Genomic DNA, 25,034 nt, shown 5'->3' with positions numbered 1-25,034 from the left:
AACAAATATTACTGGGAGTCCACTATGCATCTTGGCTACATGTAGTGGGTTAGCTCATTGTAAAGCAGTATAATTTTAAGATTGACAGGAGATAAGATTAGCAGGCAGTAAGCAATTAGATGACATCAGAAGAGAGTATGTAAAAAAGCGTTACGCGGTGTTGTTTCAATTATATGCTTGTCCTGTTTGTAATGAAGCAAAGAGATAACACCTTTGTTTCATTTTCCTTTTAGCAAATGGGAGAGTTCTTCTCACCCCTTTCCACCCCAGTTCTTCATCTTACCCCACTGTCATTGCTGCTTACAAGGTTCTGAAACTAGATCTTATTTTCTGTTATTCTTGAAACGCTGGATTTTTTTTAACCATTTCAACTTGATGCAACTTGATTCTTTGTCCTTTTAGCTTTTCAAATACGCACTACAATCTGACTAATATTAAAGGCTCCAAAACAAATAAAACTCTGTAGCTGAGTTTCACTTAGCTCTAGGAACGCAACTCATACATTACATCAAAGATTTCATTTGGTTTTATTTTTACCCGGTGTTACATCTGGGGCATCTGCAATTGCAAAACTCAGTCTTGAAATAGACATACCAGAGACTGAAAAGACACTCTTGTTGTTGTACTAAATGCTTTAAAAAAAAAAAAGAGGAAGTATTAGTGAAGGACAATGTCTTTGAAAAAATAATCTACTTTGAAAAAATCTATTTCTGAATGACTATCAGCCAGAGTTGGTTTCATTTCTCATTTCAAGCTTTCAAATAATATGACCAGACAAAATGAGATCATTCTAGATATCTCATGGAAAATACAGGGTAAGAACCGAGGAAAGACTACAAAGACTACAAAACAGTCACAATTTTAGTTTAGCTTTTTAAAAATACTGAAGTATGCTACATGATGGGGGGTGGGAAATTCAGCTACGACGAAGTATTCTCCTTCTTCAAACCTCTGAATAATCAGCCTCTTGCTTTACAAAAACTCTTGTGTCTGATTATACTGCCATCACTTTAGCTAGAGCTATCATATATTGAGCATATTCACTCATTCATTCAGTGTTAATTTAACAAAGTATACAGAGCATCTCCACTGTCCTAGGTTTTGGGGATACAACAGTAAATATAACAAAATCCCTCTCAGGCACTGTACTGGATGATTTTATCTCTGTCTGTTTCACTGAGTCCTCACAATGCTCCTTGCAAGGTAGACATTCCTATCTCTGTTCTATAGATGGTCCCAGAGCCAGTCAACAGCAAGGCTCAGACCTCTGAACTGACTCCCATGCTCGTGCTTATTCCATTAGTCTGCTGCCATTGTTCTGGTTCAATGCAAATAAATGGAATCGTGTAAAATTTATTTAGTGGGTTCATTCCCATCGAGAAATCTTAGCATTCACAAGAATTAGAATCAGAAATGTAAAGATGGCTTGACTAAGAGCCAGAAGGTACAGGAAAATTATCAATGGGAAGAAGAATAGTGTTGTGTCAGTGTTTTAAATTTTCCTCTCCACTTCTCAGTGAGGATAGTCACTGGGGTGTACACTTTCCCAGACCATTTTCCATATTCTTCCACCTGCTATCTCATGTTCCCTTCCCTTTCTTCCTGTTACATCTGATGTCTTTAAAAAGCGGGAGCTATCTTAGGAGGTAGTGAGTCTCCTATCACAGAATTTGTTCAAGCAGACGCTGGATGGCCACTTAATGGGGTGCTGGAGAGGGCATTCACTTACAGTTCATGAAGATGAGGGACTTCTGAGTCCCTCACAACTCCAGGATGCCAAAAGGGAAGACAATGTAGCCTATAGTTTTTCCTCAATATTTAAGTTTCCCACGAAGCATCCAGAGTGCTCTCATTCTGTCTTAGTCATGTATTGTCTGAAAGTTTGAAATGGAAACTGAAACCCAGTTAGGTCGAGCTGGTACTTGGCATACTCGCAGAAGTATTTCCTTTGGGTTTTCTGTACTGACGAATCTGAGATTGTTATGGGAGAGCCTGCAGGCAGGCAGGGCCAAGATGGCCTCCTACTAGATGGCTTTGTTGTGACTTATCATTTGTGGCAAAAATCTAAGGAAACTGTTGCCAGGAAGACACAAACAAATATCTTTTAACTTAGATTTTTGTTGACTTGGTTCATAACTCAATCTAACTCCCATGGAAAGCATCTCTAGGTCTCACCTTATGCACAGTCCTGCAGGCTGGTGCAGCTTCAACACAACTCAACATGCATCTCTCACTACTTGTTTCACAGAGAGTCCAGTAATTTTCCACTCTTTGGGAGTTACAAAAGGACTCGGAGGTCTCCCATCTTCCTGTAAGTGAACCTCCTTTGCAACATCATGAAGTGGCCACGGTTCAAACAAATACCATGATAGAGACTCAATGCCTCCTCATATGGCTTCTTCTCACAAGAGTAAATTTTTCAATAAAACAGTCAACCTCCTGCCTGCAACTTCCCATGCAATGCTCCCAGTTCTGCCTCAGACACTCCGTAAACCTAACCACTCGTGCAAAACAGATTTAAGTATGCTTTCTCTATTCTAGCACAGAATCACTCACTGAAAAACAGATGTTAGAGTGGAAAAGGACTCATAGATACACAAATTATTTTGTGATAAGATATTTTGTATTGTCAGACCTTTATTTTGAGAGTTCACTCATTCCTCATGTGACAGTATTGAGTCTTCTCATCCTATATATGTCTACATATATGTATATGTGTATATATGCATATGTGCATTCTATGGCTTCATTCTGTTTTTAATGCAGTCTAAGAATGTATTTTGTTATACATTGGTCATAATGAGCCCGTATTAAATAAAACCCTCAAGACTTCCTCATTTGATCTATTAGTAAGTCCTACTTCCCCAATCTTCACTTTTACAGTTGATTTTTTGGAACTTAAGTACATGAGTTTACATCTGGTTCAAATTAATTTGGCCAATTTTCCAGGCTATTAGAATTCTCTTAATATCAAATCTATGACTTTTTATTTTAGCTGTACATTTCACTTTGGTCATTCACAAATTGGTATAATTTATGCCATTAAGTGAACAATCTGGGCTTGAAAATCAGCTCTGCCACTTAAGAACTATGTGACCTTGAAGAAATTACTTAAACTCTCTGTGCTGTAGCTTACTCATTTATAAAGTGGAGAGAAAAGTGTCAACTGCATAGAATTGCCATACGAATTAAATATGTATGGAGTAATAGAACAGTGTTAGACACATAAGAATTCAACGTAGATCTGTTATTTCTACTACTTTCATCAAATTCACAATCATTTGAGTCATTGATAAAGATAAAACATAAGTAGATGCCTACAGACCGCCCCCATGATCCCACGGACCCATTCTTCAGTCCTCTGTTTGGTTTTGGTTATGCAAACCTGGTGTGAATCTGCTTAACTCTCATTATTCAGCTCCTACTTCTCCACTAAATCTGCAATGAAATCTTGAGATATCGTGAAAACTGCCATGATGAAATTCATACACATCGTCTCTACCACATTTTCTTCATCTTGTATTCCAGTTACTCTACTGAACAGGAAAATCACTTAGTCCTGCTTGACTTCTTGTTGGTGCCTCGTGATTATCACTTTCCCCCCCTAAGTGTCCTCAAAGTTTCAGAATAAATTCTAGAATGTTACTGGGATTTTATTTACTTTTATTTTTATTTTTTTGTCGGTCTCCAGGTTTGAGAAGATTTCTCCATTTGCTGAAATCCCCAGAGGGCTGGCTAAAGTGGGACAGTTTCAGGTGTGAGGTTCTCAGGCCCACAGATACAACCTGGGCCAGGAGACCCCGACCCAAAACGGAGGGCTAAGGATCTAGTGCTCTGCCTCCATGGGCCTCGGTTCCCTCACAGTCACATTGTCTTCTATGCTTCCCACATGGGAAATCATGATGCTTGATTACAAGGGAAGAATATGAAGAGATGAATAGCCCTTTGTTTTTATCATCAGGGGTCCTATCCCTTTCTTGTTTTTTATTTTCTACAAAAGTAAAGCAAAATTCTACAGTAAAAAAAAAACATGATAAAAACAGTATTTCAGTCTTGACAAAAATTATAATTATGTCATTATCAAAAAATGGGACCAATACACTTGACATCACAAGCTTTCCAGTTTTCTATGTCTGGCATCTTCACTGCTGTAGAATTTCATTTTCTGTAGGACTGTCTTTGCCAGCTTTTAGGTCTCTTTTTGTTGTTTTTAGCATTTTTTACATACTTCAGCTCACTCTGGACTCTAGGCTTTCTGACATTAATGTAATGGAAATATCTCTTTCTTTAGTATTTGTCCTTGGTTATGTACTGCTCCTTGCATTCTTCTCTAAATGATCTTTTATATTTTCAGCTAATCTGAACATGCCCTTTGTAGCCTTCCTCATTTTTTAGAACTTTCAAACCTCTAACTCTAATCATTCACAATATTGTGGGCTGCTGGACCTGGTAGGTGTGTGTGTGATTTATTGCATATATCAGCTATGTGCTGAGTACGGTCCTATTTGCTAAGATAAAAAGATAAACATGATCGATGCAGCCCTGACTTCTAGAAGCCGAAAGTTTCGCTATAAATAGAGATCAGTACAAAGGCAATTATGATCCAATAGGATATTAGATTTGGAAGGGAAGTTTGAGGAGGGCCCATAGAAAGGACGCTAATCTGAGCTAACGGGTTGGGTTTTTCATTTCTTTAGACATCTTCTGTTAGAGTTTCATACTATACAATCACATCTACTTCTCTGAATAAAGGCTATAATATGTATCTGGCTATATCCATCATCTGCTCCTTGATTATCCCAAAAGCTAAGAAGACATGGCCTCACAATCTTCCTCGTGCTTGGCACATAGTAGACATTCAAAAATATTTATTGACTAAATGGATAAATGTTCCTTCCACTTCTGTTTCACTAGCCAATCTCTTTCTGGTTAAAATTAGACCCAAAATAACAGTTCCCTTCATTTTCTTTACCTTCTTAAGAGATGAAAATGTCAGTGTGGTAAACTGGTATCTGAGACCCTCTTCTCATTTAAACATGAATAAAAAACTTCTAGCAGATGCCCAAATAGTGTAAGTCTCTCATCATTCCTACTAATTACCTTCGTGTCACTGTGGTATGCTGTAGCAGAAGTAAAGTACATCAGTGCTGGAAATGTTGGGTGGTTGAAGTTCAGTTATTCACTCCAAACTACTTATTGAGTGCCTACTACGTGCAAGGAGTTCTTCTGGGCACTGTATCTTTTTCTTCCTCCTTCTAACCCCACCAAGTGTGTGTCTTCTCTTGGGATTTGGATACCCACGCTTCTACCTCTCCTGGAATGACTAGATTCCTGTCCCAGGGGAACAACTCATTGTCTTTCTGTTTCTTCTCTGTCAAAAATTCTACCTTTTTTAAAACTGCAGATTAGTTAAAATAGGGTTTCTCAATCTTTGGGCAATACAAACTTTCTTATTTTTCTATGTTTTTTTAAATATCAAATTAAATATAGTAATTTTAAAAATCAGAGCTATGAGATAAAGTACTGCATTGTTTATACACTACATCCTTTACCACCCACCATTAAGAATCATTGATTTTAATGATAGAAATAATTAACATTTTTAGAGAACACAGCCAAGTTTATAATATTATTCAGTTGATTATCAGCATGAACAGTTGATCAGCTGAACAGGATCTGAACTTTAATTTATATATCCATATAACCCATATGTAGAATAAAAACCGGAACTCACTTTTAACACTAAGACATGTAAATATAAGCATTCCTTTCTTAATTTCTTTAGTCTACTCTTCGCAAAATAATTTAAGTAATCTATAATCAAATGCCAAAGCTGTCCCCAAATAAAACACAATTTATTTTCCTTATAAAATAAAGACATACTCTTATTTTCTTGAAAAGTATAGATTTTTTTCAAGGTTTCTATACCAAGAATTGGACTCATCAAATCACTTTTACTGGCTGTAATTTGAGCTCAGAGTAACTTGTTAGTAGAGAAACAACAAATCCATTTGTCTTTGCTGTTTTCCCGATGTGCTGCTAACAGACCATGCTCCATCCACACAAGGTCATGGCCACCTGACCTGGAGGAGGGCTTTGCTGAGTCAGTAGGTCAGAGACCATCATGGATTGCTAAATAAGCAATAACACATGAAAGTGATGAGGAGGAAAAAAAAAACCCTAATGCTAATTAGCCTGTAAACTAGGCCAAATACAGTTTTGTCCAAAAATGAAATAAATTTGGCATTGGCAAGCAAACTTTCAATTAAGAAGCGAGAATAAAAATCATTCGTAGTGCGTTTACTTAGAATAGTGATGTTTTAGCCCATCAGGCACATCATTTCAATAATATTGATCAAGACTTTGCAGTAAAGTTCAAAAGTAATTTTTGAAAAACTTCAAGTCTATCTTTAAATTTTGAATTAGTCACAATTACCAGGAAATGGAGAGCAAATTTTAGGAAAAATCAATAACATCTATAGAAACTTTTAGTAAATTACTACTTCAGATTATTACATATGTTAATGAAGTATCTAAACATATTTGATTTACTAGCAAGAAATCCCTGAGACATGGTAAAGCTTATGATTCTTATGATAATAAACCTTCGAAAGGCAGACGGACACAACCTCCAAAATGCAGAAAAGCTCAAATACAATCTTGCAGTTTGACGCAGATTCCTTCCTCCCCGCCCCCGCCCCCACAGTTAACCTAGAGACACACCGTGGGAGCTACGGCAGTGGTTTGCATTTGACGTTCACACCGTCCATGGGCAATCGGCAGACTTTGCAATTTTTTTCTGTTTCCTACTGCTGTTCTGATCTAATAGTTTATTTAATTACCTTCACTTAATTCTTAGTATAACAAAAGATTTCATTAACTCCCTTAAGGTAAAAAAGAAACATAAGAACAAAATAGTGGACATAAACAGAAGTGACTATTTTCTCGGGCTTTAAAAGGCTCCTTTTGGAGTGCCACCCTGTAAATAGTGTCCTGCAAAATGTAAACCGTTGAGTCAAGGACACAAACATCAACGCAAAAACAGGTGTGCATCTGGTGACCACTAATGTACAAAAGTGAATGCATGAAATAACCAATCCATGTTCGAGAAATAAAGTCCACGGCAGTGCTCCCAGCTCATAATTTACAAGATAGGGTCTTGATTTATGGTTTCTGAATGACTAGTGTGTTGCGTTAGGATCCCAGTATGTTCATGCTGGAAACATGAATGCATCATCTCAATGAAATTTCTCTTTTTATAAATGTGGAAACTGAGGTTCTAAGCATATAAGGAACTTGTCAAAAGTCACACACCTAGAAAGTGGAAGGGCTAGGGCTTGAACATAGATCTTTCATTCTCTATTTATTCAAGAAAAAAAGTTTTTTGAGCATATCCTATATACACAGATTTGTGCCAAACACTGAGTAGAATATTGAACGAAATCTGAATGCTGCTGTGAGAGAATTTTGATTCTGGTGAGAGTTACCAGGCAAGTAAACAGGTCAACACGAGCTATTAGAGAGGAAGCACTTTGACTTGGGGTGAGGGTGGGGGACAAATAGCCCAGACTAGGAAGGTCAAGGGAAGCTTCCAGATGGATGTTACATCTAAACTGGGCCCTGAATTAGCCAGAGGAATGGGATAGGATGAAGAAGGTAGAAAGAAGAAGAATGTGGTATTAGCAGAACACGCCAAAGCCCAGATGCAAAAGAGATTCAGGCCCAACTATCTCTAGAACTGAATGAAGAGACAAGAGATGAATCTAGAGAGAGGCCTGTGTCTCAGGTAGTAGAGCCCCAACTTTATCCTGGGGTAGCATGGAGTCCCTGAAGGGTCACAAACAAGGGAGTGAAATGGCCAGGTGTGTATTTCACAAAGAACGCCGGTGGGGATCAGACTGGGGTGGGGGGCAAAGGAGTCTGTGAGCGCTTGATATTGGGAAGGGGAGGCCCTGGTCCGTAGGAGGAAAGAAATGCCCTAGTAATCAAGACATAGCTTTCTGATTTATTCACCATCCATATAAAAACTTTGTTAGCTGAATATATCACTGTAGAGTCTGAGCGTCTCTGAGCACACAGCAAAAGTCCAGTGTAAGGGCCTCAAGGACTGAAAATCAGGCTTTGGAACATGGCCTCAACCAAAAAGTCCTGCCCAGGCAACCAGCTGACAGCAGCCCCAGGCAGCGGTCACAGCCAAAGCTGAACCAACCCAGTACAGCCGCCACTCTCCTCCTGCCCCGGGGTCCTTCCCTGTAAATGGGGGTAATAATATCTCTTAATCTACTTCATAGTGATATTGTGAGGATACTCTCTGCTTCCTCAGCAGGAAATGAGAGTAATAATATCTATATCACAGTGATGCTGTGAGGATTACAAGATAACATATATAAACACACAGTTTTAGCACTTGGGTAGTAGGAATACAATTCTGTTGGTTTCTTTTCCTGTGATCACACAAAAGCTGTTCTCTGTGAAAATAACTGACTCAACAAAGAAGAGAAAAGTCTGTGGTTTTCACTGCATTTCCACCAGGCTCTACCGTATTAACTTCATAGAGCAAGTCAGCAAATGTGACACTGAAGATTCTCATTTTGGGGAAAATTTTCTCAGCCACTTAAGAAAACAAGAACACACACACACACACACACACACACACACACACACACACACACACACACTTCTCTTAAGTTAATAAAGAAAACAATACACCAAGTTCATTCGTCCCAGGTGGCTCAGGCTCTAATGTGGAATGCCTATCACTCCCTTACTGGGGTGCTGGCAGCTGGCCCTTCTCTCCTCTCTGTTCCTGCTGGATCCCCACCTCTCTGCAGACCCCACCAGGCCTTCAGGCATTTCTTCAGACATAGCAGAAGAGGGGGAATAAGGGCAAAAAAAAGGGGAGGATAGCTTTGGGGAAGGAACTCAGAGTTGGTGGTACATGAAAGGGACCTCCCACAATTGCAATACAAAATCAGTATATGATGAACCTGAGAAGAAATCTACATGGTCCCCTTAAAGCAACAGGGCCAGCATAAAACTTGACCGTTGTCACTGACATAATTGAAGAAAGAAGTCTCTCAGCAACTTAAAAATGGGCAAGGTACACTCCAAGAGTACAAACCATGCCTGTGTGAGCACTGGCAAACCAGGCCATGTCACTGGGTTCCCTACGCCAAGACCTCCTCACAGATTATTTAACGCTTACAAGAAAGAGAGGAACCTGAGTGCATTGGTTTTCTATGGCTGCTGTAACAAATCAGCACAAAGTGAGTGGCTTCACAGAACACGAATCTATTATCTTACAGCTCCATAGGTCAGGCATCCAACATGGATGTCACTGGGCCAAAGTCAAGGTGGTGGCAGGGCCGTGGTCCTTTCTGAAAGCTCCAGAGGAGGACCTGTTTCCTTGCCTTTTTCAGATCCTGGAGTTGGTCCACACTCCTCCCTCCCTCATCTTCAAAGCCAGCAGTGCAGCCTCTCTCTGACCTTCTTCCAGTCCCAGCGCACTCTCACTCCGACTTCCACCGCAGTACCTGACTTCTTTCGCTCTCCAAGAACCAGTTTTCAGTTTGGGAGCGATATACCCCTGTGGAGCATGCACATTCTATTCGAATGGGAATAATCATCCTGAAGCAGAACCTATTGTTTATCTTTCTCAATTTCCCTTCCTGTGCTGTGTAGCAGTGTGCAGTGTGGGTGGGACTGGTCCGGTGCTTCAGCTCTGACCGCAGAAACTGCCGCAACAAAGACTCATACTGAACACTCAACTGATGAGAGCTTTCATCATCATTATATTATTATTTCCACAATAGACAATAGAAATGTTAAATTTGTATATGAAGTAAGTGATGGACAGAGAAATAAACTATTTTTTAAATACAATTTTTTTGCATCCTCTGAATACTTAATCCAGTATTTAGGTTTCCTGATTAAAATAATGGATGTCCCTGATTTAATTCGGCCTTGGGTTTTTTTTATTATTACTTTTTTCAATAACAAAAGCCAGGCACAAAATCAGATTTTGCTTCTAGCAGTTTAAATAGATGAAAATCAGTGTGACTGTCAAAATCCAGGCCGTTTTTGTCAGGTGGAGATGAAAACCAGGGTACAGCTGAGGAAGATGGATGTGGACACTAACAGGGAAAAACGCCTTGCTAATCACGTAGACAAACGAAACACCCGAGTCCCGGGACGGAACATACACAGCACTGTAATCAGCAAGTGGGCTTTTTTCATGGTTATTTTCCTAGAACATTTTTAAAGCAATGCAGATCTTGCAAGGCAGCAGTAGTACAATTGTTTTTAAACTTAAAATTTTTACTTACTAGCATTTAAAAAGTTTATTTTTATCACTACAAGCCTGAAATCCATGTTACTGCCTCTCCCAGAGAAGCGTAGCCAACCTTAGACTAATGGGGATGATACAGATCAGAGAGCGATGAGGTGGCGTGACTTCTATAGGCTGAAATTACAGTCACCGAGCCAAGTTTTGAGCTCGGTTTTGTACTGAACCTATTTGGTCTGGAAACTTCACCTAGAAAACCTATTTTCACTCAGTTTATAGTAGCAAAAGACATTCTTGGGGTTAAGCTTCAGTGTCTTTTCTGGTAGCTGGACAGGTGCACCTTATTATTGAACCCCAGGCCTAAGATCCACAAGGTTGCCACCAAGTTCATCCAGTAGTCTGGGCTTCTGTTGCAGAGCAAGATTTTCTCCTTCTTTGTATCTTTTCTACACTGCTTACAAGTTCCCTGGCTGAACTCATGGTCAAAACATGCTTCTCGGGCTGGCTGTACCAGACCGGAGACAGAGTTAACTGTTGGCCTTAAATCCATTCTCTGTTTCTTCCTTTAGTAAGTGAACTTTGACATCCTACCTCGGTGCTAAAGGCCATGGTTTCTGGTCCTCCCTTGCAGCTCAGTGTGTTCATGTCACTAAGTTCTGACCAACAGGACACAAATGGAAGCGATACACACAACTTCTTGGTTGTACCTTTAAAAAGAAGGGGTGTGTTTTCCACTTACTCTAGTCCTCCTTCTTGCCAGATAGTGCGACCAGCTCTTGCACGGGAAACCGTAGAGACTGGTCCCACCACTGTGGAGCTTCTCTACCAGCCTGGATAAACTGTTCATCAGGGAGAAATCGACTTTTATATTTTTAAGCCACTGTTGCTTTGCTTTTACTGCAGCAGCCAAATCAGTATCCCAACTAATGATTAGCCAAAAAATTTCCTGCACTAAACTTCCTGAAATTTCCAGCATTCATATATTTGGATTAAGAAGATTTCTATATCCTATAGACTTCTGTATAAATGCCCTAATGCCCCAAAGAAACCAATTAGCATTATAGCTTTTTAAAGCTGAATACTTAGAACAAATACATGGAAGCACACAGAAACCACCATGGAACGCTTTTGTTGAGTTTCCACAATTAAAGTGTGTTGTAGAAACCGGAGCGGATGCAGGCAGGCGCCACAAAGAGGAGTCGGGGTAAACTAAGGTCGGCGTACGATGGCAGAGCGTCAGCTCATGCAGCCATTAATCTAGTGGTCAGTTTAATGTCACCGTGCCAGACAAAAGATGGTGGTGAACTGTCCCTTCCACTGTGAACTGTCCATTTTAACCTGAAGCAAGAAGTCTTGACAGTTGGAGAAAAGTATTCTTTGAGTCTATGCTTAATCATTTTAATTAGTTATTGAGGAAGGGTGTGAAATCTCTTCCCCTGTAGATATTTAAAAACTGGTAGATTTTAATCTTCCAGAATATCATGTCAGAGCTCTGCCTCAGGAGGTTCCCTCAGCCAGGGACTCTGTCCGGAATGATGTACACTGTTTTCTGCTTACAAGCAGTGACAAGCAACAAGCTTCTGTTTCTTACGACCACATGCCTTGACCTGTGTCCTCCATCCCATAATGTGTCAGAGACTGCAAAATTTAATGGTAGGAACTCTGTGTGTGGGGAGAGGATGAGGCGGGCTTAAGGGGGTGGAGCTAGGAAAGGAGTTCCACAAGGTATCCCGAGGAGGTTGAGACACACATCCCACCCACCCCTGTTCTGTTCCATCACGGTTTTGGGAAATCAGATTACGAACTCTGGGGCAAAGCCATATAATGGTATCAAACCCCAGGCCTCAGTACAGATGCAACTTAGGCTTATGTGTACACTATTCAAAATCCGGTCAACAGGTTTTTGTTTTCTGCTTGTTCTTTTGGTAAAAGAGGAAAGTGCTCTTTTTTAGGAGATAGATTTGAAACAACAGACAATCTTACACTGCTAGCCTCTCTCTGTCTTCTGTCTGCTTTCCTTCCCCCAAGAAAAAAGTGGCTTATCTCACAGGCACATTTGGAAGAACAACCTGAGTACACCCCACTCAATCCCTTACTGCTCTCCCGTTAGGATCCTTCTGCCTTCTTTCCTGCTCTTGGTCAAGCTTTGGGTGCAGGCCGAGCCCTGGTTGGGAGGAGGGAGGCAGAAAAAGGGGTGAGGGTCTAGCAAACCATCCTGGCCCTCTCTGATCTAAAGCCACATTTTCCAGTGAGCTTTTATCAGAAACGAATCTGACATTTTGATCTCCTCTTGCCTGACTTCTCTATCTCTCGACAGTGCCTGGCACACTGTAAGGGATTAGTAAACAATTTTTGAATGAGAGAACGAACAGACTTGTCTGGGTCAGTTTGCTGACCTAAAGCCCCAGTGAAATTGTTCTGAATTTGAGGCTCGATGTATTTTTCAATCATTCACTCCATTAGTAAAAATTCTTACACATGGACCCTCACTATATGTATAGTATTTATTAGTAAGTGTTGGACATGTACCTTTGTACTCATATACACTTTATAAAAATACCCAAATAAATTTGAAAAGGTTACAAAAATGTACACACAAGTTCCAATATACTCCTCCTGCACCCCAGTGGATTAGTTTGAGCACTCCACTCTGGAATCCACTGGTCTAGACTTTCAGTACCATAGATATTCGGAAGAGAAGGATCTGGAGGTCTGGAACAACCCAGGCAGGCTCAGGCACTATACAGCAGGGACCCTATTTCACACAATTTTGCACTCTTCACCACACATTGTAAGGTGACTTTGAATTTAATGGCAGGTACTCAATAAGTACGTGTTGAATTGAACTGGAAGGAGAAGATGAGAAGTGAGCCAGCTGTGGATGAATGGGTGTTTACTGAGTTAGAAGGAAAAAGGGACAGGGATTCCAAGTGAGCCTTATCTCGGAATACCTTATTCCAAGAACAGAGATCACAAAAACGGGAGAGAGGCTGACTTTCATCAGACACTGACTTGGGCACCAACATACTGCACAGCAGCGGGAAGTAAAGTTGGTCATTGGAGGGGAGAGAAGAGGGAAGGGGGCAGGTTACCATGGGCTGTAAAAATCTAGTCCGAGATACCTGGACCTGATTTGTTGTAGAGCAAAATATGGAATCATTGAACGTTTTTAAGACGTAAACACCATCACAACATCAATGTTTTAGGAAGACTAGACTGGGGTGAGGATGCACACTGAATGGAATGGTATTTGAATTTGGTTAGAGCAGCTCTGTGGAGTCTGGAAGGAGACCATGGGAATCTCTGACTGGAGTGATTAAGGTCATAATAGAGAAGAAAGTATGAAAGTAAAAGTCAGTTACAAGGAATATGATTAAGCCTTAAACCAATAAAATATAAAAGAAGAAGGAGAAGAAACTAAATATGCCTAGAGGTGATCCCACCCTTTGGAAAATGAACAACCTTAACTGATTTCTCGAAATCTTCCTCTCTCCTGATTTGCCACCGTGAGCAACCCCAGTGAGAGTGGGTGTTTCTTTGCTCTTATTTAAAAGCTTGGGACTCACTCTACACCCTCAAAGTAAAATTCTTAAACATGAACATGGGCCAAATAACTCTTCATGAGTCCAAGGTATTACTTACTAACTTTGCTGGAAGATGCAATTTAGAAATGGCATTCTGCCTTGGGAAAAGAAGGAAACCTCGTGTTTGTGTGTACGCAGTGGACAATTTCTGGTTTTCTGCACATAAGTGAACAATCGAGGCCACCACAAGGTGAAGACTAGTAATACGTGCATGACCTTTTCAGCCACGTTCTCCCATCTGTGCACTCCACGGTATTATAAGCTATGCCGCTCAGCTCTGGGGTAATTGAGCCAGCTGAACATAAAAAAGGCTAGAGGAGTAGGTCGTAACAATGCTGGAAGAAAAAGAAGTCCAAGCATTTCCATCATGTAACTGTAATTCCGTGGACAGGTTATGTGATGTCCCTGCGCCGGTGCAATTCCTTTTCTGATGGCTGTGTGCTCAGTGACTTTCTGAAAAAAGTCACCTAAGATGGTAAGAAATGACCAGAAATTACATAAAGCTCACTTTCCAAACTGAGTTCTGCAGAAAATACAGCTGCCATCTGGCCTCCTGGCTAACTTCACTTCTTTACTTTTAGGCAGATAGTATTTAATGCAGACCACACAGTTTGGTCATCTAGTTGGTTCACGAAAATATCCGAACACGAACCTGTAGCAGAAATGCTTGGCAAGTGACAGAGCATTAGCTGCTTGACATGAGGGCAGTTTCCCAGTCTCAGTGGTTAAGCAAGTCTTTCCCAGATTCTGTGCTTGGGTGCCTTGGGCTATGAAGTCAAACTGATTATCCTTGTCATCTCTCAAAGATGATACCTGCAACGCACTGGGGACAAGCACTGCTCTCGTACACATACTGATGCTCTACAACTAATGACAAAAACTTGAAAATCCAGTGCTAGTTCATGGTTAGCATTATCATGCTCTACTTGAATGTAAATGGACCTAAACCAAGTCCCGTGCAAAATGGGAATAAAGTTTCCCTATTCTGACCATGTAAAATACATCCTGTGCTTTAAAATTTAGCCAGGGCGTATTACAGTATGGAAAAAGTAATTTGGTCTGGATTGGCTTTTCACATCCTGTTTAAGCTAAGAAGAGAGGCATTTAATTTTTTAAAAAGGCACATCAGTGACATACGTGCTTTTCCCATGAATTGTGGGTTCAGCTTCATTTCTAAGGGGCCTCCCTTAGCCAGCAACGGTAAGGGCTGCAGCAGAGCTGGAAGCGTAATTCTATAGATTCACCAATGACGTGACTATCAGAAATAGTGCTAGCCCATCCCCCTGGGGCAGATCAGAAGGGTAAACATAGGTCCAAAAACCTGGCGATGAAAGTGAATGGAACAATATTCAACATCTGTGGAGAAGGTTGGAAGATGATGTTAGAGGTTTTGAGAAAATAAGCAGGTAGAACTTTACACAGTTGTAATCATAAACAAAATTCTAGTGAACAGTAATTCTATGATCCTTAATGCATTATTAAGTATTTACCAACTTGTTTTTAGATTTTAATTTCCTATTAAGTCTAATTAATAACAAGTTCATCATTCATTTGCATAATTCCATTTCTGTCAGCATTTTTTATTCAGAGCATGACAACATAGAGTCAGAGGATGGAAACTGTTTCTATACTTTGGGAGAGAAAAAAAAAAAAGCAATGTTTTTGATAACCCAATTTTTTTTCCTTCTTTCTAAGCTAAACACATAATTCTTAACACATGTTTTTTCTTGGAACCACTTTTACTTCTGCCTTTATGTAAAATGTGAGAATTTTCTATCTCGGAAAATGGCACCAGTTCATCTCCTGTGACGTTCCCATTATATGTTCATTGCCAGTGAGCAATCTGTTTAGAACTATCAATATTACTACTATAAATAGAACTGTATAATGTGCTTAGATACATGTTTATAATTTCCACTTTCAGAATTGTGTTCTTTAGAGCTCGATCCGAAAGGTTATCACATGAAAGTATCCAATGATATTTAGATTAGCCGTCTGGTATGAGATGCAGATCCACTTTGTAGATACCAGCCATACCCATTCACTGAGAGTGGACTGACAACTGTTAGTAAGTCAAAGCCACAAATGTAAATGTGCTACTAGTGTTGGGGTTAGGCCTGTAAACAGAAATGTAATTCATGAATTTTAGTAAACATTTAAGCAACTATTATATAGATATTTCTCAGTCAAAAAGTAGTACCTTAACATTCAGATTTTTAAGTGGGTTTTATTGGTGCACACACAGCACCCTCGATCTCTTCTTGCTTGTGCAATAAGATCCATTCATCTAATCTTCACCTTCCAGGTCTAAGGGTCTCATAAAATAGCAGAATATTCATGTCAGAGATGGTTTGCGATTCTCTGAATTATACTGTTTGCTAATCATCTGAAAATGTGTTTGCTTCCCTATTTTAAAAGGCAGAGATGTGAGCATGTGTGTATATGTGCAAAATCACATACATATATAAAATATTCACACACAATATAATATGGAATAAAGGAGAAATCAATTCAGAATTAAAATTTTCAGTTTCTAGTCCTGCTTCCACCAGCCCAAGTATTTCAAGTTCTCCGAGTCCCAGATTCACCGTTCCTAAAGCAGCTGTGAAGGACAAACGTGTGTGGAAACCTTTTGTAAACAGTGAGATACAAAGCACCAAACACACATGAGGGCTGTGTGGGCGAACGTGGTCACCATAGCCTCACCCATTCGCACGCACAAGTCAATGAACAAAGGTTCTTTTCCTCATCTCTCTCACAGACATGGGATCTCTGAAAAAAAAAAACGATGCTTGTAAGTCTAAATGAATAAAAGTAAATGAACTTAAAAAGAATTATATCACATTAGAGAAAGTATCAGGGAGTCCATCTGGTCCTGTTTAGGAGTATCTTTGGGGTCAGGGCCAAATGTGCCTACTGTACACAGCTTCTTCTACCTTAGAAACCAGTTTTCCCAGAAGAGCCAAGGTTTTCCAGAGGCAGTTCCCATAGCACTGCTGAACTGGCTCTGGCATTGAAGGGGATGGGGAGTGGGGGGTGGGGTAGAAAGGCAAAAAGGAGAAATGAAAGGGGTCCCGAAAAGGAAGAGATGGAGGAAGGGCAGCCTTTTATGTCTCCTGGAAACTTGTAAGTCAGGGATTGTACGCATATCCAGCCATACTTCCTTACAATTTTTTAAAAAGTCATTCACAGTTGACATTTCCTAAATGTCATGTTTAGCTACGAAACACAACCCTGGCAAGACGTCAAGGGTACTGCCTTTGTTGCTAAAATCTCGTTTGTTTGGTCACAGCAAATAACAAACTCATGGCTATTTTCTCTTAAATTGAAAAGCATTGTCTCATGTATCCCAGAGAGCACTTTAAAATACATCCTACGGACAGTGAAAAAGCTACTTGTATTTTCTACACACAACCCCTCACCACCCTGCCAAATGGGAAAAAAAGGACGTGAACAAGAATCCTTGGCAATAACTAGCCTCCTACATTGGTGAGGACTTTAGAGGGACAAGGCTGAAACAGGTAAGCAAGGTGGAGAGGGCCAAATGCAACCCTTTACAATGGCTAGTTACACTGCACAAGGCCAACGGCTCCATTTTCAAGGTCACAGAGGCTGAAGCTCAAGTCATCTCATTGTACAAAGATGGGGAACATCAACATCCTTTTCTATTAAGAACAAAGAGCTTCTACTAAAATTCATGGCCTTGGCCAATGCATCTTTTCCTCTTTGGGATCAAAGAGAGGGTCTGAGCTAATAATTCACATTGTTAAAATTATGGACGTAGGTAAATAATTACTCATAGTTAGCTAAGCAAAGGTTTGCCCCAACATGCCTTTCCAGAAGTGAGTCCTTTCAAAAACAAACTCACTGGGCAAATGTTTAACTTCAGTAAGCCTGTACTGACGTCAAGAGGGTATATTTCCAATGGACTCAGCCAGGCGAAATGTGGATTGGGCGTCTTTACTGAAGGCCCATTTCGATATTTGTGGAATGTTCTCTTCCTGCTAAAAGGAAGACCAGACTTTGGCCAAGAAAATGTAAAAGCTGTAATTTCCTACAATAGTGTGGCAATTTTCTTTTTTAGGCCGAAGCACGGTATTTGTAAAATCACTGTTTCAGTAAGAGATGATTATGTGTTTATTTCTCAAGAACAATGTGTCTGAGTAGGAAACAACTTCAGAATTATTTTTTTAGGGATTCGCTAGAGAGGGGATATGGCAAAACAAAGGGTGTTTAGATTGAAAGTCTGAGAATCTGGGATACCGCAGCTATTGGGGGTGGGGGCGGTGAAGAGTTAGAAGAGGGTGAGAAGATCCAGGGACCATGACATCCACATGCTCTTGTTTTCCGCTTGAAGGGTAGGGACTTCTTTTGAAAAAGGAGAGATTTATTTTCCTAACAGGCAGTGAGGAGTAGCTAGGCAGATGTGTGTGGGTTGGTTCTGGCCCTTGATTAGCGGACAGGAATGATGCTGCCTTTACGTCTCACCAAATATATCCATAGAAACACATGCAAGGGGCCCCCGCTTGAGTTGCACAATCGAGATCCCAAATTTCAATGCAGTGATCATGCTGTTTTAGGAAAGTTTAAATGGAGCCAAATTTCCATTTGCAGAAGTGTTCTCAGATGTGGTTAACAAATTACAATGGGCTTTTTCATCCTCTCTTCTTTGCTCCTCTCGGTTGAAAAGTCTGAAATCAAGGTATTCTGAAAATGTTTCTGGGTCTTGATCCAGGAAGTACTTGATAGAGACCAGATGGAATTCTAATAGCAAAGCAGAGGATACAACCAAACAGTGCCCTTCCTCTGAACAAGAATGATCCCAAGCCTTTAAAGAGCCTTCCTGTCGTGTACAACATGTAGATGCTCTCTGCAAAGTAGCTAAGTTTTTTGACGGCTAAAATTAGAACGTGGCTGTGAGCATACTGTGAGCATAAAAGCTCACTGTGTGGCTATGTTTGTGTGTCTATGTGGGTGTTCCCCCTCCCCCGCTTTTTCAGTGTTTCGTTTTCCTCCTAGAAGCAGGGTTTTTTTTTTCCTTTTTCTTTCTTTTTCTTTGTGTGTGTGTGTGTGTGTGCTGTTAATCCTCTTGGAATGTAGCTCTTATCACCACCTAGCAGAATTCATTACCCTTTTGCCCTCACTGCTCCCCAGGCCCATGAGACTAAGGAACAAGAGCGCAATTGTCTGGGGAGCTGCCCCCTGAATCAGGTGTGCTGGCACTGAGATACAGCGCGTTCACTCGATTTTTCCTATAATCAAAAGGAAAGGGGAGAAATTAATCCTGCCGCCCTCTCCAAGGGAGTGGGAGGAAAGGAGGCTTCAGAAATCGAGGCTGAGGCCCCCTACCATTAAACCCAGCTATTCTAAAGCCAAGGGTTTAAGAAAGAAAAAAGGAAACAGGTTCACAAGAGTATTCTGTAGCTGCGTCTGCACACGGCCAGAGCACCTGATCAATATAGTAGGAAAAACTACTCAAACCAGTTATTTGGAATAATGTTTGGGAGAAAGAGGGCTTATTTGCCTTTTTTCTTTTTTTCTTAACTTCTGCTGGTTATACAGGGGCTTCAAAGCCAAAATGTTTTATATTTTTTATAGAGCTTGCAAAACTCATTTTATGTCTTCAAGTATACGCCCTTTTCCATAGTCCTTAAATCATCAGTTTTGCTTACACAAGAAAGCAAACTCAGAATACAAATGCAGCACGTACCTCCTTTGGTTATAAACCCTGAGGCGTTGTCACGTAATCTGGACATTAACAAAAAGCAAGAGGTGTGACACGGAAATGCATCTGTCTCTGGTTCTTTCTTCAGGCACGTAAATAGGAAACTGAGAGGGACATTGAAATGGAAAACTATGCAAACCAGAAAGGTAGCCAGATAGACTGGAGAAGAGATATCACAACGTTTTTAGGATTGATTAAAGCAATAGAAAGCAACTAGTAATTGAATGATACTGAACTAGATCCACCCTCTTCAAGAACCATGTCAAAGGGCAGGGATTAATAACCAAATTCCTCCGATATTTCTAGACTCCAGTATTCCTGAATGAAGTGCACAGGACCACCTTACACGGAGGTCTACGTTATTGCTCGCTTTGCTTTCACAAGGCTGAACTGTAGTTGCATCAGAGTAAAAACTCAATTCATAATCCCTCGCTGGAGGGACTGGGGGAAGTGAATACAAAAATTTTAATGTTTCATCCTTCAGCTTAAAGCTATGTTAACTCAGCCATCAATTCTGAATACAATATTAGTGAATTCCTTTGGTAGCAATTATGCATGTCAACACCAGAAATAATGCAGTATTAACTAAAATATATCAGGAGTTAGAGAAAAGTTACTGATGGGCTAATATGTTTATTTTTTTAATGGAAAATTTTAGTCTGACTAAATAAAATATGTGCCATTCATTTAATTTTAATTTCTCAGGATTTTGAAAAACATCTTGCCTTCAAATGTTTTTGCTGCAAACATGTTGCTGTAGTCAAAAATCCTCCACCATACCTTACTTTTATTTACTTAGCAAACATTTATTCCTCTGCATTCCCAATGTGTACACACTTGGAGGAAAGCTCTAATGCTGTTTGGAGCATCTAAAAACACAAACACTGAGAGAGATGTTTGGCGCTTCCTCCCCACAAGTGGTCTGCTGCAGAAGAAATACAAATCTGCCTCTCTCTGGGAGTTCTCATGGATTTCCGCCCTTTGATTTCCTAGTGAAGCATTTCATTTTCAAAGCACTTTCCTAAACATGATTGTGAACCATGTTGTGAGGCTAAGTTTTGGTGATCACACAAAACCTGAGATTTCTCAGGTTTTTGGCACTGACTGAATGCATGGTGTGTTTTTTGCTGAGGGTAACTCCTCACACATGAGAACCAAGATTTCCTTGACCCATTCTCTGTATTACCGAAGGCCAAGGTTCTCAACACTACCCCTGTCCCCATTAATTAATTAATCCCCATTAATTAATTAATTAAAACGAACTGCACTCAGCCCTGGCCAGACATTATCATTGGACTTTTGGTCTACATTAAGAATCTTATATTAAAAGAGATTAAATTTTTTTTAAAAAAAGGGCTGTTAACATTCTGGAGGGAGGGACAGTGTGGTTAACAGGCCAATCTTGGTTTCCTTTCAAAGCCCATTAGGATGGTGAGAAAGAAACAAAATGTATAAGCCCCAAAGGAAATGGGAGAAGGGACAAAGATGGCTGACACACGAACACCAGATTCTAAAGCAAAACAGAAGGTGGTAACCCAGCAGAGGCAGCTAAGAATCAACAGCACACAGATAAGAATACAAAGGAGAAGCCAGCCAGTGTCCCACCCAAACCCCAGGGTGATCAGGAGGGTGACAGATCCACCCCACTTAGAGCAGCCAGGCAACCGTCCTTCCCGGGCACTGTGGGACATGGGTGGTTTATTGTCTAGAAGAACTGAACCCAAGAGGCTGGAGATTTCAGGCATTATGGAGGACAGTGTGGCGCGCTAGGCTGAAAACAAGGGGCTTAAGAGGAAGTCTGGACACAGACAGAGAGGCATCCAGCCCTTCTCCTGTTCAACAGCTTAGCTGGTGGCTGCTCAGGAGACGTGGATTCTGCTCATGGGAAATTGAGTGGCCACTACAAGAAGACCTATATATATATATATATATATATATATATATATATATATATATATATATATATGTTGACACTTAGGGAGAGGGTAAGTATCATTTGCTAAAAGGAATGAATTCCTATCCACCACTGGTTGGGTGATACTGGCAATTAACAGGAGACCAGAGCAGAGGTTATGAATATAAACAGTAGTCTAGGCTTCTGGCCAAGATGGCAACGTAGGCAGACGTGGCTCGCCTCTTCACACAACCACATCAGAATTACAACTAACATATAGAACAACCATTGCTCAGAAATGTCAGAGATCAAGTTGAATGGAAATCTGACAACTACAGAATTGAAGAAACCACCTCCATCCAGACTGGTAGGAGGGGCGTGTATGTAGATAAAAATTCGGGAAGGATATCTTGGGAGTGAGGTGTCCCAGACCTAAACCAGGCCCCTCAGCCCAGGATTCCAGTGCCAAGAAGATAAGTCCCCACAACTTCTGGCTGCAAAAACCAGCGGGGATTGAGTTGGTGGGGGAGGATGCTGGAGTTCTAAGCAGTTCCTCTTGGGGAACCCATACACGGAGTCACCTGCTCAGACTCGCTCCCTCTGAGCTCCAGCACTGGGGTGGTAGCTTGAAGGGCACCAGTAGTATACAAGGAGAGACTGAAGTATCTGGCATCAGGGCGAGCAGAGGCCATTGTCCCTTTGTTGAGCTCTCCCTCCACAGGGTTGGCAGGCTGGTGCCATATCTGAGACTCCATCAACCTGGCTAACACTGTGTGACCACAGGCCCTGGAGATCCCCAGAGACTCTGCCCCACTCAATTTACAGGCCCACCCAATCTGCTTTCCCACAAGAAGGGCTTATCTTGGCTCCTAAATCCTATCAAACAAGCAACAGTTGGCTTCAGTGAGCCCTAGAAGCAGCCGGATTAGAGTTATAGCTTGGCTTCACCTGGGAATCTCCAGGCCCAGCACAAGTAGCAGACATCTCATATTGCTTTACAGTTTAGGCAGGGTGCCTGGGCGAAAGATAGGTGGGGGCTGACCTTGGCCTGCACCGCCCAGAAAACCCCAGGGCTAACACATCCAGTAGACAGCTACAGACCACACTGGAGCACCACCATCCTGTCCCTGCACAACTGTCCTCCACAGAGGATCAGAGGTTTGTCATCAGTGGCCACAGCTAGTCATTGCAGCTAACTGGCCTGGGAAAATCCTTCCCATTGATCTGCCAACAGCAACCAAGGCTCAACTACAAGAGGAGAGTGTACTCAGCTCACACAAATGGCGCACCTCGAGTACCCAGCTTGGGTGATAGAGGAGGCTGTGCCACTGGACCCTACAGGACACCTACTACATTAGGCCACACTACTGATACACGGAGTCAAAGCAGCTCTACCTAGTACATAGAAACAGACACAGGGAGGCTGCCAAAATGAAGAGACAAAGAAGCATGGCCCAAATGAAAAACAGATCAAAACCCCAGAAAAAGAGCTAAATTAAATGGAAATAAGCAATCTGTCAGATACAGAGGTCAAACACTGGTTATAAAGATGCTCAAGGAACTTAGTGAGGACCTCAGCAGCATAAAAAAGACCTAGTCAGAAACGAAGATATACTAATTGAAATAAAGAACAATTTATAGGGAAACAACAGTAGAGTGGATGAAGTTGAGAATCAAATCAATGATTTGGGACATAAAGAAGCAAAAAAACAACCAATCAGAACAAGGAGAAAAAAGAATACAAAAAAATGAGTACAGACAGCCCCTGTGACAACTTCAAGCGTTCCAACATTCACATCTTAGGGGTACCGGAAGGAGAAGAGAAAGAGCAAGAAATTGGAAATCTATCTGAAACAATAGTGAAAGAAAACTTCCCTAATTTGGTGAAGGAAATAGACATGCAAGTCCAGGAAGCACAGAGTCCCATTTATGATGGATGCAAAGAGGTCCACTCCAAGACACATCATTATTAAAAGGCCAAAGGTTAAAGATAGAGACTCTCAAAAGCAAGACTAAAGTAGTTAGTTACTAGATGGTTGCCAGATGTGAAGGGTTATGGGGGAATGGGTGAATTAGTGAGGGGATTAAGAAGTACAAATAGGTAGTTACAGAATACCCATGGGATGTAAAGTCCAGTATAGGAAATGGAGTAGCCACAGAAGTTATACGCATGACCCATGGACATGAACAATGGTGGGTGGATTGCCTGAGGGAGTAGGATGTGCTGGGTGGTGGGGGGCAAAGGGGGGAAAATGAGGGCGAGCATCTCAAAGTAAAAGCATTGTCAGGTGGAATCAACCCAAACTCAACTTCTTCACTGTCACATTTTTTATTTTCTTAATGAAACTCAGGAGGAAAAAAAGAAGTGAAAAACTCAACATTCCTCTCTCTTTTTAAGGTCAACTTTGAAAACATTTACTGTACACTTAGGATAGCTCTGAGGCACAGAAGTTTTATATGCCTTTTCTCATCAGATTCTCATATAACCCCATTTTACAAATGAAGAAATCAGGGCTCCCAGAGCTTACTGGTACATGTGGAGAGGCCATTGGCAGACCTAGATGTCACTGTAACCGCAGAGCCTGCCCTCTTGTTCCTAGTATCTTTAGCCCAGACAGCCAGTCACCCAGCCAGAGCCAGAAAGCTTTCTGCAGTCCATCCTCCAATGACATTTCCTGTGGTTCCCAAGGATTGACATGATTGGTCCTTCTGCTGGAAAGCTAGGAAGCAATCTGAAAAATCAATACTGGCTCCTGCAAGAAGCAGCCTTGCCCGAAGCTAATTGAAAGCCATCTGAACATTTTCAGAACTGTGGCCATAAGCATCTATCAGGTTGCATACCATGTCAACATGCTACTGCAGTAAATCACTTCCAAATCACTTCTCCATGTTCGCTCATACAAAACAGAAGACCACAATATTTTTTTTGTCATTGCCCTGTAGCTAGCTCCTCCATCTAAACTCAGGGCACTTGGCATTATGGTTACATAATAGGCAGCTTGCTGACATTACTATTTTAAAGTACTGCTTTTTCAGGGTTTATTGAAAGTCATTTTAAATTTCATTTAGCTCTAACTCGTTATGCAACTTTATGTTTGGAAACAATGTCCTCTGCTGCATCAACAAGCTAGATTGGAAAATACAGTTGTTTGGGGCTTAAAAAAACTGTTGGTAAACTTTTATTCTACCCTTCTAGACCACCATTTATAGGGTGGGAATGAGAGAGGGAAATTATATGGCTTATTGCAAGAATTAATTTGGAAAACTAAAAGATATATATTTTCATATCTAATCTGAATTAATGGAGTGGTCTTGAGACTTCAGTTTCATTTACCATAATTGAATCCAATGACCAAATCACTGTTCAGCGTAACTTTGTAAACCAAATGATCACTTACCTCATTACCAGTGACTACAATAACTTGGAGAATAAACCGGCGAACTTGGTGGGGTGATGGATATTTGTGGTGTGATCGCCCAATATCTATCCACTCCCACTTGTCCTGGCCACGAAAGCTCCATTATGCTTTAGATGACCCAGTGAAG

At 40.9% G+C, this 25,034-nt stretch overlaps 1 protein-coding gene across 6 annotated transcripts in view; it reads right to left on the bottom strand.

The window, feature by feature from the left end:
* Positions 1–25,034, bottom strand: part of SPATS2L (spermatogenesis associated serine rich 2 like) — a 158,545-nt gene that overhangs the window by 96,709 nt on the left and 36,802 nt on the right. The window contains exon 3 of one of the 6 annotated variants that reach the window (XM_053918926.2): positions 16,576–16,641. The exons of the other annotated variants lie outside the window; for them this stretch is intronic. The gene's annotated coding sequence lies outside the window, so the exon portion shown is untranslated. The remainder of the gene's footprint in view (positions 1–16,575; positions 16,642–25,034) is intronic. 6 annotated transcript variants of the gene reach the window in all.

Source organism: Desmodus rotundus, chromosome 2 (assembly GCF_022682495.2).
Source record: "Desmodus rotundus isolate HL8 chromosome 2, HLdesRot8A.1, whole genome shotgun sequence".
NCBI lineage: Eukaryota > Metazoa > Chordata > Mammalia > Chiroptera > Phyllostomidae > Desmodus > Desmodus rotundus.
Note: the sequence above shows the minus strand (reverse complement) of the source record. Positions and strands in the feature narration are given on the sequence as shown.